Genomic DNA, 12,539 nt, shown 5'->3' on the forward strand with positions numbered 1-12,539 from the left:
TAACCCGGTGAAGGTGTCGGTGGGAACCCTTTCCTTGCTGGGGGTTCCTTGTTCCAAGGTGCTAAGCCCTGGGTGGGTCGCTTGGCAGTGAGTCCGGTTACACTCATGTTGCGGGCCTCCGTGCCCGGGGCGAGTCCCTCCGGGGACAGTGACAGGTGGGGAGTTTGACTGGGGCGGTACACCTGTCAAAGCGTAACGCAGGTGTCCTAAGGCGGGCTCAGGGAAGGACAGAAACCTCCCGTAGAGCATAAGGGCAAAAGCCGGCTTGATCCTGATTTTCAGTATGAATACGGACCGTGAAAGCGGGGCCTAACGATCCTTCCGTCTGCTTTTTGGGTTTTAAGCGGGAGGTGTCAGAAAAGTTACCACAGGGATAACTGGCTTGTGGCGGCCAAGCGTTCATAGCGACGTCGCCGTTTGATTCTTCGATGTCGGCTCTTCCTATCATTGCGAAGCAGAATTCGCAAAGCGTTGGATTGTTCACCCACTAACAGGGAACGTGAGCTGGGTTTAGACCGTCGTGAGACAGGTTAGCTTTACCCTACTGATGTTGACCGTTGCTCCGATAGTAATCCAGCCCAGTACGAGAGGAACCGCAGGTTCGGATACATGGTACTCGCGCTTGGCTGTGCAGCCACTGGTGCAAGGCTATCATCCGAGGGCTTACGACTGAACGCCTCTAAGTCGGAATCCCGCCTAGAAGGAGCGATACATCCGCGCCCAGCATCGGTGAGCTTGGTCTTGGATAGCCGGGGTGGGAGGTGCTTTCCTCCCCACCGCCGGTGACGAGAGCCGCATGACACTGGAACCGGACCGGGGCTAATGAACGCCTCGGTCCACCTCCCTCGTCAAAGCAAATGTCTCTTGATCCGGGTGTGAAATGACTCGTAAACGACCTGATTCGGAGTGCGGGTGTCGTAAGTGGCAGAGCGGGTGCATATACCGCGATCCATTGAAAGTCATCCCGTCCACTCAAACATTTGTCGGGGGGAAGGCGAAAGCAAACCCCCGGCCCTCCGGAGCGGTCCAGGTCTGGTTCTCTGGGGCGCGGGCCCCGGAGACTCCGTACACCGGTTAGAGGGAGCCGGTGGCGGGCATAGGGGAGGTGGGTACTCCCCTGTGAAATCCTGGATGACGGTTTTAGGTCTCGTAGTGGGCGAAAATCGGACTTAGTGCAATTTCCGAAACTCTGGTTCTCTGGGGGCGCGGGCCCCGAGAGTCCGTACACCGGTTAGAGGGAGCCGGTGGCGGGCATAGGGAGGCAGGTCGCTCCCTTGAATGGTCCTGGATGTCTGGACTTAGTGCAATTTCTGAAACTCTGGTTCTCTGGGGGCGCGGGCCCCGAGAGTCCGTACACCGGTTAGAGGGAGCCGGTGGCGGGCATAGGGAGGCAGGTCGCTCCCTTGAATGGTCCTGGATGTCTGGACTTAGTGCAATTTCTGAAACTCTGGTTCTCTGGGGGCGCGGGCCCCGAGAGTCCGTACACCGGTTAGAGGGAGCCGGTGGCGGGCATAGGGAGGCAGGTCGCTCCCTTGAATGGTCCTGGATGTCTGGACTTAGTGCAATTTCTGAAACTCTGGTTCTCTGGGGGCGCGGGCCCCGAGAGTCCGTACACCGGTTAGAGGAAGCCGGTGGCGGGCATAGGGAGGCAGGTCGCTCCCTTGAATGGTCCTGGATGTCAGCAATTTCTTAAGAAGGGCGCCCTCTTGTGGTCCCATGGCCGAAGTACATGCTCCGAGCCCGGGTATGGCAGTGGGCGGAATGAGACTTAGAGGAATGTTGACGGAGCCATGAGGGGCCCCCCCTGGAGGTCCCATGGCCGAGAAAAGTGCTCCGAGCCCGGGGTGATAGAGAACCGTGAACGCCGCGGTTAAAGACCTCGGGTATGGCAGTGGGCGGAATGAGACTTAAAGGAATATTGACGGAGCCAAGAGGGGCCTCCCCTGGAGGTCCCATGGCCGAGAAAATTGCCCCGAGCCCGGGGTGATAGAGAACCGTAAAGCGCGCGGGTTTGGGGCTCGGGTCTTCCAGTGGGCGGAGTGAGACTTAAAGGAATATTGACGGAGCCATGAAGGGCCCCCCCTGGAGGTCCCATGGCCGAGAAAAGTGCTCCGAGCCCGGGGTGATAGAGAACCGTAAAGCGCGCGGGTTTGGGGCTCGGGTCTTCCAGTGGGCGGAGTGAGACTTAAAGGAATATTGACGGAGCCATGAAGGGCCCCCCCTGGAGGTCCCATGGCCGAGAAAAGTGCTCCGAGCCCGGGGTGATAGAGAACCGTAAAGCGCGCGGGTTTGGGGCTCGGGTCTTCCAGTGGGCGGAGTGAGACTTAAAGGAATATTGACGGAGCCATGAAGGGCCCCCCCTGGAGGTCCCATGGCCGAGAAAAGTGCCCCGAGCCCGGGGAGATAGAGAACCGTAAAGCGCGCGGGTTTGGGGCTCGGGTCTTCCAGTGGGCGGAGTGAGACTTAAAGGAATATTGACGGAGCCATGAAGGGCCCCCCCTGGAGGTCCCATGGCCGAGAAAAGTGCTCCGAGCCCGGGGTGATAGAGAACCGTAAAGCGCGCGGGTTTGGGGCTCGGGTCTTCCAGTGGGCGGAATGAGACTTAAAGGAATATTGACGGAGCCAAGAGGGGCCTCCCCTGGAGGTCCCGTGGCCGAGAAAAGTGCCCCGAGCCCGGGGAGATAGAGAACCGTAAAGCGCGCGGGTTTGGGGCTCGGGTCTTCCAGTGGGCGGAGTGAGACTTAGAGAAATGATGACGGAGCTAAGAGGGGCCCCCCCTGGAGGTCCCATGGCCGAGAAAAGTGCTCCGAGCCCGGGGAGATAGAGAACCGTAAAGCGCGCGGGTTTGGGGCTCAGGTCTTCCAGTGGGCGGAGTGAGACTTAGAGAAATGATGACGGAGCTAAGAGGGGCCCCCCCTGGAGGTCCCATGGCCGAGAAAAGTGCTCCGAGCCCGGGGAGATAGAGAACCGTAAAGCGCGCGGGTTTGGGGCTCAGGTCTTCCAGTGGGCGGAGTGAGACTTAGAGAAATGATGACGGAGCTAAGAGGGGCCCCCCCTGGAGGTCCCATGGCCGAGAAAAGTGCTCCGAGCCCGGGGAGATAGAGAACCGTAAAGCGCGCGGGTTTGAGGCTCAGGTCTTCCAGTGGGCGCTCGTTCCAGCGGCGCGGGCTGAATGGTTTAGTCCGAGGAGGAGTGCTTAAGTGTGGGCCGGATAGGTTCGAGAGGTGCGCTGGGTTGGTGGAGGTCCAGCCCCGGAGGTTTGGAGCGGGCGATGGAGCTAGCGAGGCCGAGTCGGGTGAGCCTGGGCCGGGCATGGGCGTTGGCGGCGATGGGGGTCTTCTCCCCGGAGGTTTGGAGCGGGCGATGGAGCTAGCGAGGCCGAGTCGGGTGAGCCTGGGCCGGGCATGGGTGTTGGCAGCGACGGGGGTGTCTTCCCCGGAGGTAAGTACCGTGGGGGGCAAGCGTGAGATATTCCAGGCCGGGAAAAGTGAGCTAAATTCGGCAAAGCGTTGTTAAAAAGGGGGTTCGGTTGATTTTTTTGTTAAATCTAAACGAACAAAGGGTGCGAGGCGTGAAAATTGCATTCAGCCGTGATTTTTTGGCAAAGTGCTAACCCTAGTGGTCTCCCAGTGGGACGTTTTAAAGTAGGACTTAGAAAAATTTCTGACCCTCTTCGCCCTAGGTAGCAAGCCCAAAACGGAGCACCTCGGAGTGGTAAAAATTCAGAGGGCATGGGGGTTTCCAGTGCGGTGCCGTCAGGACATTAGGGTTCCTTTAGAAAAGACGAAAGTTTGGGTACACCGTATGTAACTATGACAAGCCCAAGGCTCTGGTTCGCCTGTGGGCATGAATATAGTGAGATTTCCGCGTTATCTCACTGGAGGTGACCCCGGAACGGTTCAAAACCTAAGTCGAGACTTCCATGGAACCCCGATGATGGGAGTTTGAAGCCCGAGGAGTGACGCCCTCTGGGCTAAGGTTGCTGGTAGGTTCGGCCCCCCTCTCTGGAGGTCTAAATGACTTCCATGGACCCCGGTGATGCGAATTTGATGCCCGAGGAGTGACTCACCTCTGGGCTAAGGGTGGTGGTATGCCCAGCCCCCCCTCTGGAGGTCTCGAATGACTTCCATGGACCCCGGTGAAGCGTATTTCATGCCCGATGAGGAGCACACCTCTGGGCTAAGGGTGGTGGTATGCTCAGCCCCCCCTCTGGAGGTCTAAACTGACTTCCATGGACCCCGGTGATGCGAATTTGATGCCCGAGGAGTGACTCACCTCTGGGCTAAGGGTGGTGGTATGCCCGGCCCCCCCTCTGGAGGTCTCGAATGACTTCCATGGACCCCGGTGAAGCGTATTTCATGCCCGATGAGGAGCACACCTCTGGGCTAAGGGTGGTGGTATGCTCAGCCCCCCCTCTGGAGGTCTAAACTGACTTCCATGGACCCCGGTGATGCGAATTTGATGCCCGAGGAGTGACTCACCTCTGGGCTAAGGGTGGTGGTATGCCCGGCCCCCCCTCTGGAGGTCTCGAATGACTTCCATGGACCCCGGTGAAGCGTATTTCATGCCCGATGAGGAGCACACCTCTGGGCTAAGGGTGGTGGTATGCTCAGCCCCCCCTCTGGAGGTCTAAACTGACTTCCATGGACCCCGGTGATGCGAATTTCATGCCCGAGGAGTGATGCCCTCTGGGCTAAGGGTGGTGGTAAGCCCGGCCCCCCCTCTCTGGAGGTCTAGATTGACTTCCATGGACCCCGGTTAAGCGTATTTCATGCCCGAGGAGTGACGCCCTCTGGGCTAAGGGTGGTGGTATGCCCGGCCCCCCCTCTGGAGGTCTCCAAAACCTAAGTCGAGACTTCCATGGACCCCGGTGTAGCGTATTTCATGCCCGAGGAGTGACGCCCTCTGGGCTTAGGGTGGTGGTAAGCCCGGCCCCACTCTCTGGAGGTCTAAACTGACTTCCATGGACCCCGGTTATCCGAATTTTATGCCCGAGGAGTGACGCCCTCTGGGCTTAGGGTGGTGGTAAGCCCGGCCCCACTCTCTGGAGGTCTAAACTGACTTCCATGGACCCCGGTTGTCCGAATTTCATGCCCGAGGAGTGACGCCCTCTGGGCTTAGGGTGGTGGTAAGCCCGGCCCCACTCTCTGGAGGTCTAAACTGACTTCCATGGACCCCGGTTATCCGAATTTCATGCCCGAGGAGTGATGAACCTCTGGGCTAAGGGTGGTGGTAAGTGCAGCCCCCCCTCTGGAGGTTTCCAAAACCTAAGTCGAGACTTCCATGGACCCCGGTGATGCGAATTTCAAGCCCGAGGAGTGGTGCCCTCTGGGCTAAGGGTGGTGGTAAGCCCGGCCCCCCCTCTCTGGAGGTCTAAAAGGACTTCCATGGACCCCGGTATAGCGTATTTCATGCCCGAGGAGTGACGCCCTCTGGGCTTAGGGTGGTGGTAAGTGCAGCCCCCCCTCTGGAGGTTTCCAAAACCTAAGTCGAGACTTCCATGGACCCCGGTGATGCGAATTTCAAGCCCGAGGAGTGGTGCCCTCTGGGCTAAGGGTGGTGGTAAGCCCGGCCCCCCCTCTCTGGAGGTCTAAAAGGACTTCCATGGACCCCGGTATAGCGTATTTCATGCCCGAGGAGTGACGCCCTCTGGGCTTAGGGTGGTGGTAAGTGCAGCCCCCCCTCTGGAGGTTTCCAAAACCTAAGTCGAGACTTCCATGGACCCCGGTGATGCGAATTTCAAGCCCGAGGAGTGGTGCCCTCTGGGCTAAGGGTGGTGGTAAGCCCGGCCCCCCCTCTCTGGAGGTCTAAACTGACTTCCATGGACCCCGGTGTAGCGTATTTCATGCCCGAGGAGTGACGCCCTCTGGGCTTAGGGTGGTGGTAAGCCCGGCCCCCCCTCTCTGGAGGTCAAAATTGACTTCCATGGACCCCGGTTATCCGAATTTCATGCCCGAGGAGTGATGAACCTCTGGGCTAAGGGTGGTGGTAAGTGCAGCCCCCCCTCTGGAGGTTTCCAAAACCTAAGTCGAGACTTCCATGGACCCCGGTGATGCGAATTTCAAGCCCGAGGAGTGGTGCCCTCTGGGCTAAGGGTGGTGGTAAGCCCGGCCCCCCCTCTCTGGAGGTCTAAAAGGACTTCCATGGACCCCGGTATAGCGTATTTCATGCCCGAGGAGTGACGCCCTCTGGGCTTAGGGTGGTGGTAAGTGCAGCCCCCCCTCTGGAGGTTTCCAAAACCTAAGTCGAGACTTCCATGGACCCCGGTGATGCGAATTTCAAGCCCGAGGAGTGGTGCCCTCTGGGCTAAGGGTGGTGGTAAGCCCGGCCCCCCCTCTCTGGAGGTCTAAACTGACTTCCATGGACCCCGGTGTAGCGTATTTCATGCCCGAGGAGTGACGCCCTCTGGGCTTAGGGTGGTGGTAAGCCCGGCCCCCCCTCTCTGGAGGTCAAAATTGACTTCCATGGACCCCGGTTATCCGAATTTTATGCCCGAGGAGTGACGCCCTCTGGGCTAAGGGTGGTGGTAAGTCCGGCCCCCACCCTCTGGATGCGTTCAAAACCTAAGTCGAGACTTCCATGGACCCCGGTGATGCGAAGTGACATGCCCGAAGAGTGGTGCCTTCTGGGCTAAGGTTGTGATAAGCCCGGTCTCTCCTCTGGAGGTCTGTGGTTTTAAAGTGAATATTTTCTAAGTCCCTCACCTGAGATTTTAAGAGAATCAGGACCCTCCTCAAGCCTCGTAGCGAGTCCGAGGGAGGTTCATCGTTGTCGGCTATGCGAAAGGGGTTCAGACGCCTCTAATCCTGTGGGCATATGGTTTCTCAGCCTGGTGCCGTCGGGATATTAGGGAGGCATTAAATCAGACGTAAGTTTGGGTAACAGCGATGCGAAACGCTATGCCCAAAGGAGTGGCTTCCCGATGGGCTTGAAATAATGGGAATGTCCGCTCTGCTTCCCTGGATGTGTTCAAAACCTAAGTCGAGACATCCGTAGACCCCGTTGATGCGAATTCCATGCCCGAGGAGTGACGCCCTCTGGGCTTAAGGGTGGTGGTAAGACCGGCCCCACTCTCTGGAGGTCTAAACTGACTTCCATGGACCCCGGTGATGCGAATTTCATGCCCGAGGAGTGGTGCCCTCTGGGCTAAGAGTGGTGGTAAGACCGGCCCCACTCTCTGGATGTCTAAAATGACTTCCATGGACCCCGGTGATTCGAATTTCAAGCCCGAGGAGGTGCACACCTCCGGGCTAAGGGGATGGTTTGGGTGGCCTCCCCTCTGGATGTGTTCAAAACCTAAGTTGAGACATCCATGGACCCCGGTTATCCGAATTTCATGCCCGAGGAGTGACGCCCTCTGGGCTAAGAGTGGTGGTAAGACCGGCCCCACTCTCTGGAGGTCTAAAATGACTTCCATGGACCCCGGTGATGCGAATACACAAGCCCGAGGAGTGGCACACCTCTGGGCTAAGGGGATGGTTTGGGTTGCCTCCCCTCTGGAGGTCTAAAATGACTTCCATGGACCCCGTTGATGCGAATACACAAGCCCGAGGACTGGCACACCTCTGGGCTAAGGGGATGGTTTGGGTTGCCTCCCCTCTGGAGGTCAAAAATGACTTCCATGGACCCCGTTGATGCGAATACACAAGCCCGAGGACTGGCACACCTCTGGGCTAAGGGGATGGTTTGGGTTGCCTCCCCTCTGGAGGTCAAAAATGACTTCCATGGACCCCGTTGATGCGAATACACAAGCCCGAGGACTGGCACACCTCTGGGCTAAGGGGATGGTTTGGGTTGCCTCCCCTCTGGAGGTCAAAAATGACTTCCATGGACCCCGTTGATGCGAATACACAAGCCCGAGGACTGGCACACCTCTGGGCTAAGGGGATGGTTTGGGTTGCCTCCCCTCTGGAGGTCAAAAATGACTTCCATGGACCCCGTTGATGCGAATACACAAGCCCGAGGACTGGCACACCTCTGGGCTAAGGGGATGGTTTGGGTTGCCTCCCCTCTGGAGGTCTAAAATGACTTCCATGGACCCCGGTGATGCGTATTTAAAGCCCGAGGACTGGCACACCTCTGGGCTAAGGGGATGGTTTGGGTTGCCTCCCCTCTGGAGGTCTAAAAATGACTTCCATAGACCCCGGCGAAGCGAATTTAAAGCCCGAGGACTGGCACCCCTCTGGGCTAAGGGGATGGTTAGGGTGGCCTCCCCTCTGGATGTCTAAAATGACTTCCATGGACCCCGGTGATGCGAATACACAAGCCCGAGGAGTGGCACACCTCTGGGCTAAGGGGATGGTTTGGGTTGCCTCCCCTCTGGAGGTCTAAAAATGACTTCCATAGACCCCGGCGAAGCGAATTTAAAGCCCGAGGACTGGCACCCCTCTGGGCTAAGGGTGGTGGTTAATCCGGCCCCCCCTTCTGGATGTGTTCAAAACCTAAGTCGAGACATCCATGGACCCCGGTGATGCGAAGTGACATGCCCGAGGAGTGGCGCCCTCTGGGCTAAGGTTGTGATAAGCCCGGTCTCTCCTCTGGAGGTCTGTGGTTTTAAAGTGAAAATTTTCTAAGTCCCTCACCTGAGATTTTAAGAAAATCAGGACCCTCCTCAAGCCTCGTAGCGAGTCCGAGGGAGGTTCATCGTTGTCAGCTATGCGAACGAGGTTCCAATGCCTCAAATCCTGTGGGCATATGGTTTCTCAGCCTGGTGCCGTCGGGATATTAGGGAGGCATTAAATCAGACGTAAGTTTGGGTAACAGCGATGCGAAACGCTATGCCCAAAAGAGTGGCTTCCCGATGGGCTTGAAATAATGGGAATGTCCGCTCTGCTTCCCTGGATGTGTTCAAAACCTAAGTCGAGACATCCGTAGACCCCGTTGATGCGAATACCGAAGCCCGAGGACTGGCACACCTCTGGGCTAGGGTGGGGATAAGATATGCCCCCACCCTCTGGAGGTTTTCAAAACCTAAGTCGAGACCTCCATAGACCCCGGTGATGCGAATACCGAAGCCCGAGGACTGGCACCCCTCTGGGCTAGGGTGGGGATAAGATATGCCCCCACCCTCTGGAGGTTTTCAAAACCTAAGTCGAGACCTCCATAGACCCCGGTGATGCGAATACCGAAGCCCGAGGACTGGCACCCCTCTGGGCTAGGGTGGTGGTTAATCCGGCCCCCCCTCTGGAGGTTTTCAAAACCTAAGTTGAGACCTCCGTAGACCCCGGTGATGCGAATACCGAAGCCCGAGGACTGGCACCCCTCTGGGCTAGGGTGGTGGTTAATCCGGCCCCCCCTCTGGAGGTTTTCAAAACCTAAGTTGAGACCTCCGTAGACCCCGGTGATGCGAATACCGAAGCCCGAGGACTGGCACACCTCTGGGCTAGGGTGGTGGTTAATCCGGCCCCCCCTCTGGAGGTTTTCAAAACCTAAGTTGAGACCTCCGTAGACCCCGGTGATGCGAATACCGAAGCCCGAGGACTGGCACACCTCTGGGCTAAGGGGTTGGTATGCTCGGCCTCCCCTCTGGAAGTCTAAAAATAATTAGAAATATTTCTAAGTTCGACAACGAGCACTGGCAGAACTGGACCAAAGACTTCCATACACCCCGGTGATGCGAAGTTTCAAGCCCGAGGAGTGGCACACCTCTGGGCTAAGGGGATGGTTTGGGTTGCCTCCCCTCTGGAGGTCTAAAAATGACTTCCATGGACCCCGTTGATGCGAATACACAAGCCCGAGGACTGGCACACCTCTGGGCTAAGGGGATGGTTTGGGTTGCCTCCCCTCTGGAGGTCTAAAAATGACTTCCATGGACCCCGTTGATGCGAATACACAAGCCCGAGGAGTGGCACACCTCTGGGCTAAGGGGATGGTTTGGGTTGCCTCCCCTCTGGATGTCTAAAATGACTTCCATGGACCCCGTTGATGCGAATACACAAGCCCGAGGACTGGGACACCCTCTGGGCTTAAGGTGGAGGTAAGCCCGGCCTCCCCTCTTTATTAAAAAAAAACTCTAAGTCCCAACGGCAAATGCCAGAGCTTTAAGCCGAAACTCAAGAGAGTTCGATCGGTATAACTGACTTGACTATCTGCCCTTAGCCCCCGATGGTTCATTCTATATATGCCCGGAGAAGTGGCTGGTTTCCGGGGCCAAAAAAGCCAAATGGTCTCCTATATTCATGCGACGGGTGCCTAAAGGTAAGTTTACCGCCCCCAGTGAACTGCCTAAGGTCCATAGGCCTCCGACCACTGCTCCCTTAGCGGGGCGGTGGAACGGGCCGCCCGCCGACAAAGTTAACTGTTAAACCCATTTAATTTCAATGACCTTTAGTTCCAACTCCCTCCCTGGGGGGGATTGGTTCTATATATGCCCGGAGAAGTGGCTGGTTTCCGGGGCCAAAAAAGCCAAATGGTCTCCTATATTCATGCGACGGGTGCCTAAAGGTAAGTTTACCCACCCCGGTGAACTGCCTAAGGTCCATAGGCCTCCGACCACTGCTCCCTTAGCGGGGCGGTGGAACGGGCCGCCCGCCGACAAAGTTAACTGTTAAACCCATTTAATTTCAATGACCTTTAGTTCCAACTCCCTCCCTGGGGGGGATTGGTTCTATATATGCCCGGAGAAGTGGCTGGTTTCCGGGGCCAAAAAAGCCAAATGGTCTCCTATATTCATGCGACGGGTGCCTAAAGGTAAGTTTACCCACCCCGGTGAACTGCCTAAGGTCCATAGGCCTCCGACCACTGCTCCCTTAGCGGGGCGGTGGAACGGGCCGCCCGCCGACAAAGTTAACTGTTAAACCCATTTAATTTCAATGACCTTTAGTTCCAACTCCCTCCCTGGGGGGGATTGGTTCTATATATGCCCGGAGAAGTGGCTGGTTTCCGGGGCCAAAAAAGCCAAATGGTCTCCTATATTCATGCGACGGGTGCCTAAAGGTAAGTTTACCCACCCCGGTGAACTGCCTAAGGTCCATAGGCCTCCGACCACTGCTCCCTTAGCGGGGCGGTGGAACGGGCCGCCCGCCGACTAAGTTAACCCATAACCACTGATCGTTTAAGTCTTAAGGCCGGTCGGACCTCGTAAAAAGTCTCCCTCTGGGAGGATCACCCAATCTCCACCCCCCCTCCATCTCCAAACCGAAGCAAGTACCACACGGGAACACTCTGTTTGGGGATTCAGAAATAAATGTATTTATTTCGCAGTAAAACATATCAAAGCCACGGGGGTGCAGAAACACGGAGTGAATCCCGGCTGGGTTGCGCTTTGAAGAGGGTCCGGTTCAGGCCGTTTCGAGGGCGGAAAGACGGTTCTCACGAGCCCGCATCACATCGGCCGCAGAGAGGCCGGCTCGGTAGAAGGCCCGGGCAGTGATGTTGGAGTGGCACATGCTTGTCGTCACTCGATCTCTATCTTCGGCCGGCAGAGTCGAAACCTGAAACAGAGGTGCGAGGTGTCAGAAGTAGGAAGGCCGGGGTTAAGAGCCCACATAAGTCGGATTAAGTTCAACACTCACTTGGTTCGAAACAGCCGTGCGGATCAGGTTGAAGGCCACCGCGCCTCCGAGGCCCGCATCCGTCCACGCGATCCGAAGCAGTGAGTTTGGCTTGCGCAGCTGGTTCCCCCTGTCCAAGAACACGAACCCGTCCCGGGCCCCGTGTAAGTCGCTGAGTGCGGTCAACCAGGCCAGCTCTGTGGCAGACAACCCGATCGGAGCGTCCCCGAACGAGGCGTTGGTCTTGTGTTCACGAACATAAACCACGAAGCCGGTGCCATCCGTGGTGCTGGCTTGCCTCAACTCTCCAACCGTCAGGTTGAGAAACACAACCGACCGGTGACCGGTTAAGACAGACAAAAGGCCGAGCAGGTACCCCTGGAGCATCCGTAGCGTCGACCGGCGGGCGGTGTCCCCCGTCCGGGCCGCGTCTATGAGCTCTGGGATTCGGGTCTTAGCGTGGCTTAGGAAGACCCTGAAATCCGAAGGTTGCGGCAAGCGACTCAGCTTCGCTCTCTTCACGCGCTGGCGATGGCCCAGAATCGTGCGTGCGATGTCCCGATGAGCCTTGGCGAAGGTCAGCTTCAGCCTCTGGAGCTCTTCGGGGCTGACCCCGGCGGTCTCTGGGTCGAAGGCAGCGACGTGGGAGACGAACGCCTTGGCGCTGTGCAGGTAACACTTAACGGTTGTCGAAGCGTAACCCAGTTTCTGAAGGCTCTGTACCCAAGTGGGAACGTTCGTGTGATGGACGAAAGACAGGTCTGTGAATTGGCAGCCGGGCGGGGCGCAGTGAAGCAGGAACCGAATAACGTGGCCCCGTCGCTGGCGAGAGTTCTCGATGTCCTTCGGTGACGCGTCGACCCGCAGGTAGAACTTCTGAAAGTCGTCTACCGAACGGCTGACGTAGGTGTCCCGAAACCGATGCGGGATCACGAGCTGCCTCCCCCGGGAGGTTCGCCGTGCCCGCTCGGTCTCTGAATCCGTGTCCGAGGTGGATTCGGCAGGGGAAGACTCGCTCGGTTGGTAGTCGCTGTCGACCGGCTCCGG

General features: G+C 57.6%; 1 pseudogene; it reads left to right on the forward strand.

Moving 5' to 3' along the window:
• LOC136684637 (28S ribosomal RNA) overlaps positions 1-984 on the forward strand; it is a 4,392-nt pseudogene extending 3,408 nt beyond the window's left edge.
• The last annotated feature ends 11,555 nt before the right edge of the window (positions 985-12,539 follow it).

Source organism: Hoplias malabaricus, unplaced genomic scaffold (genome assembly GCF_029633855.1).
Source record: "Hoplias malabaricus isolate fHopMal1 unplaced genomic scaffold, fHopMal1.hap1 scaffold_25, whole genome shotgun sequence".
Taxonomy (NCBI): Eukaryota; Metazoa; Chordata; class Actinopteri; order Characiformes; family Erythrinidae; genus Hoplias; species Hoplias malabaricus.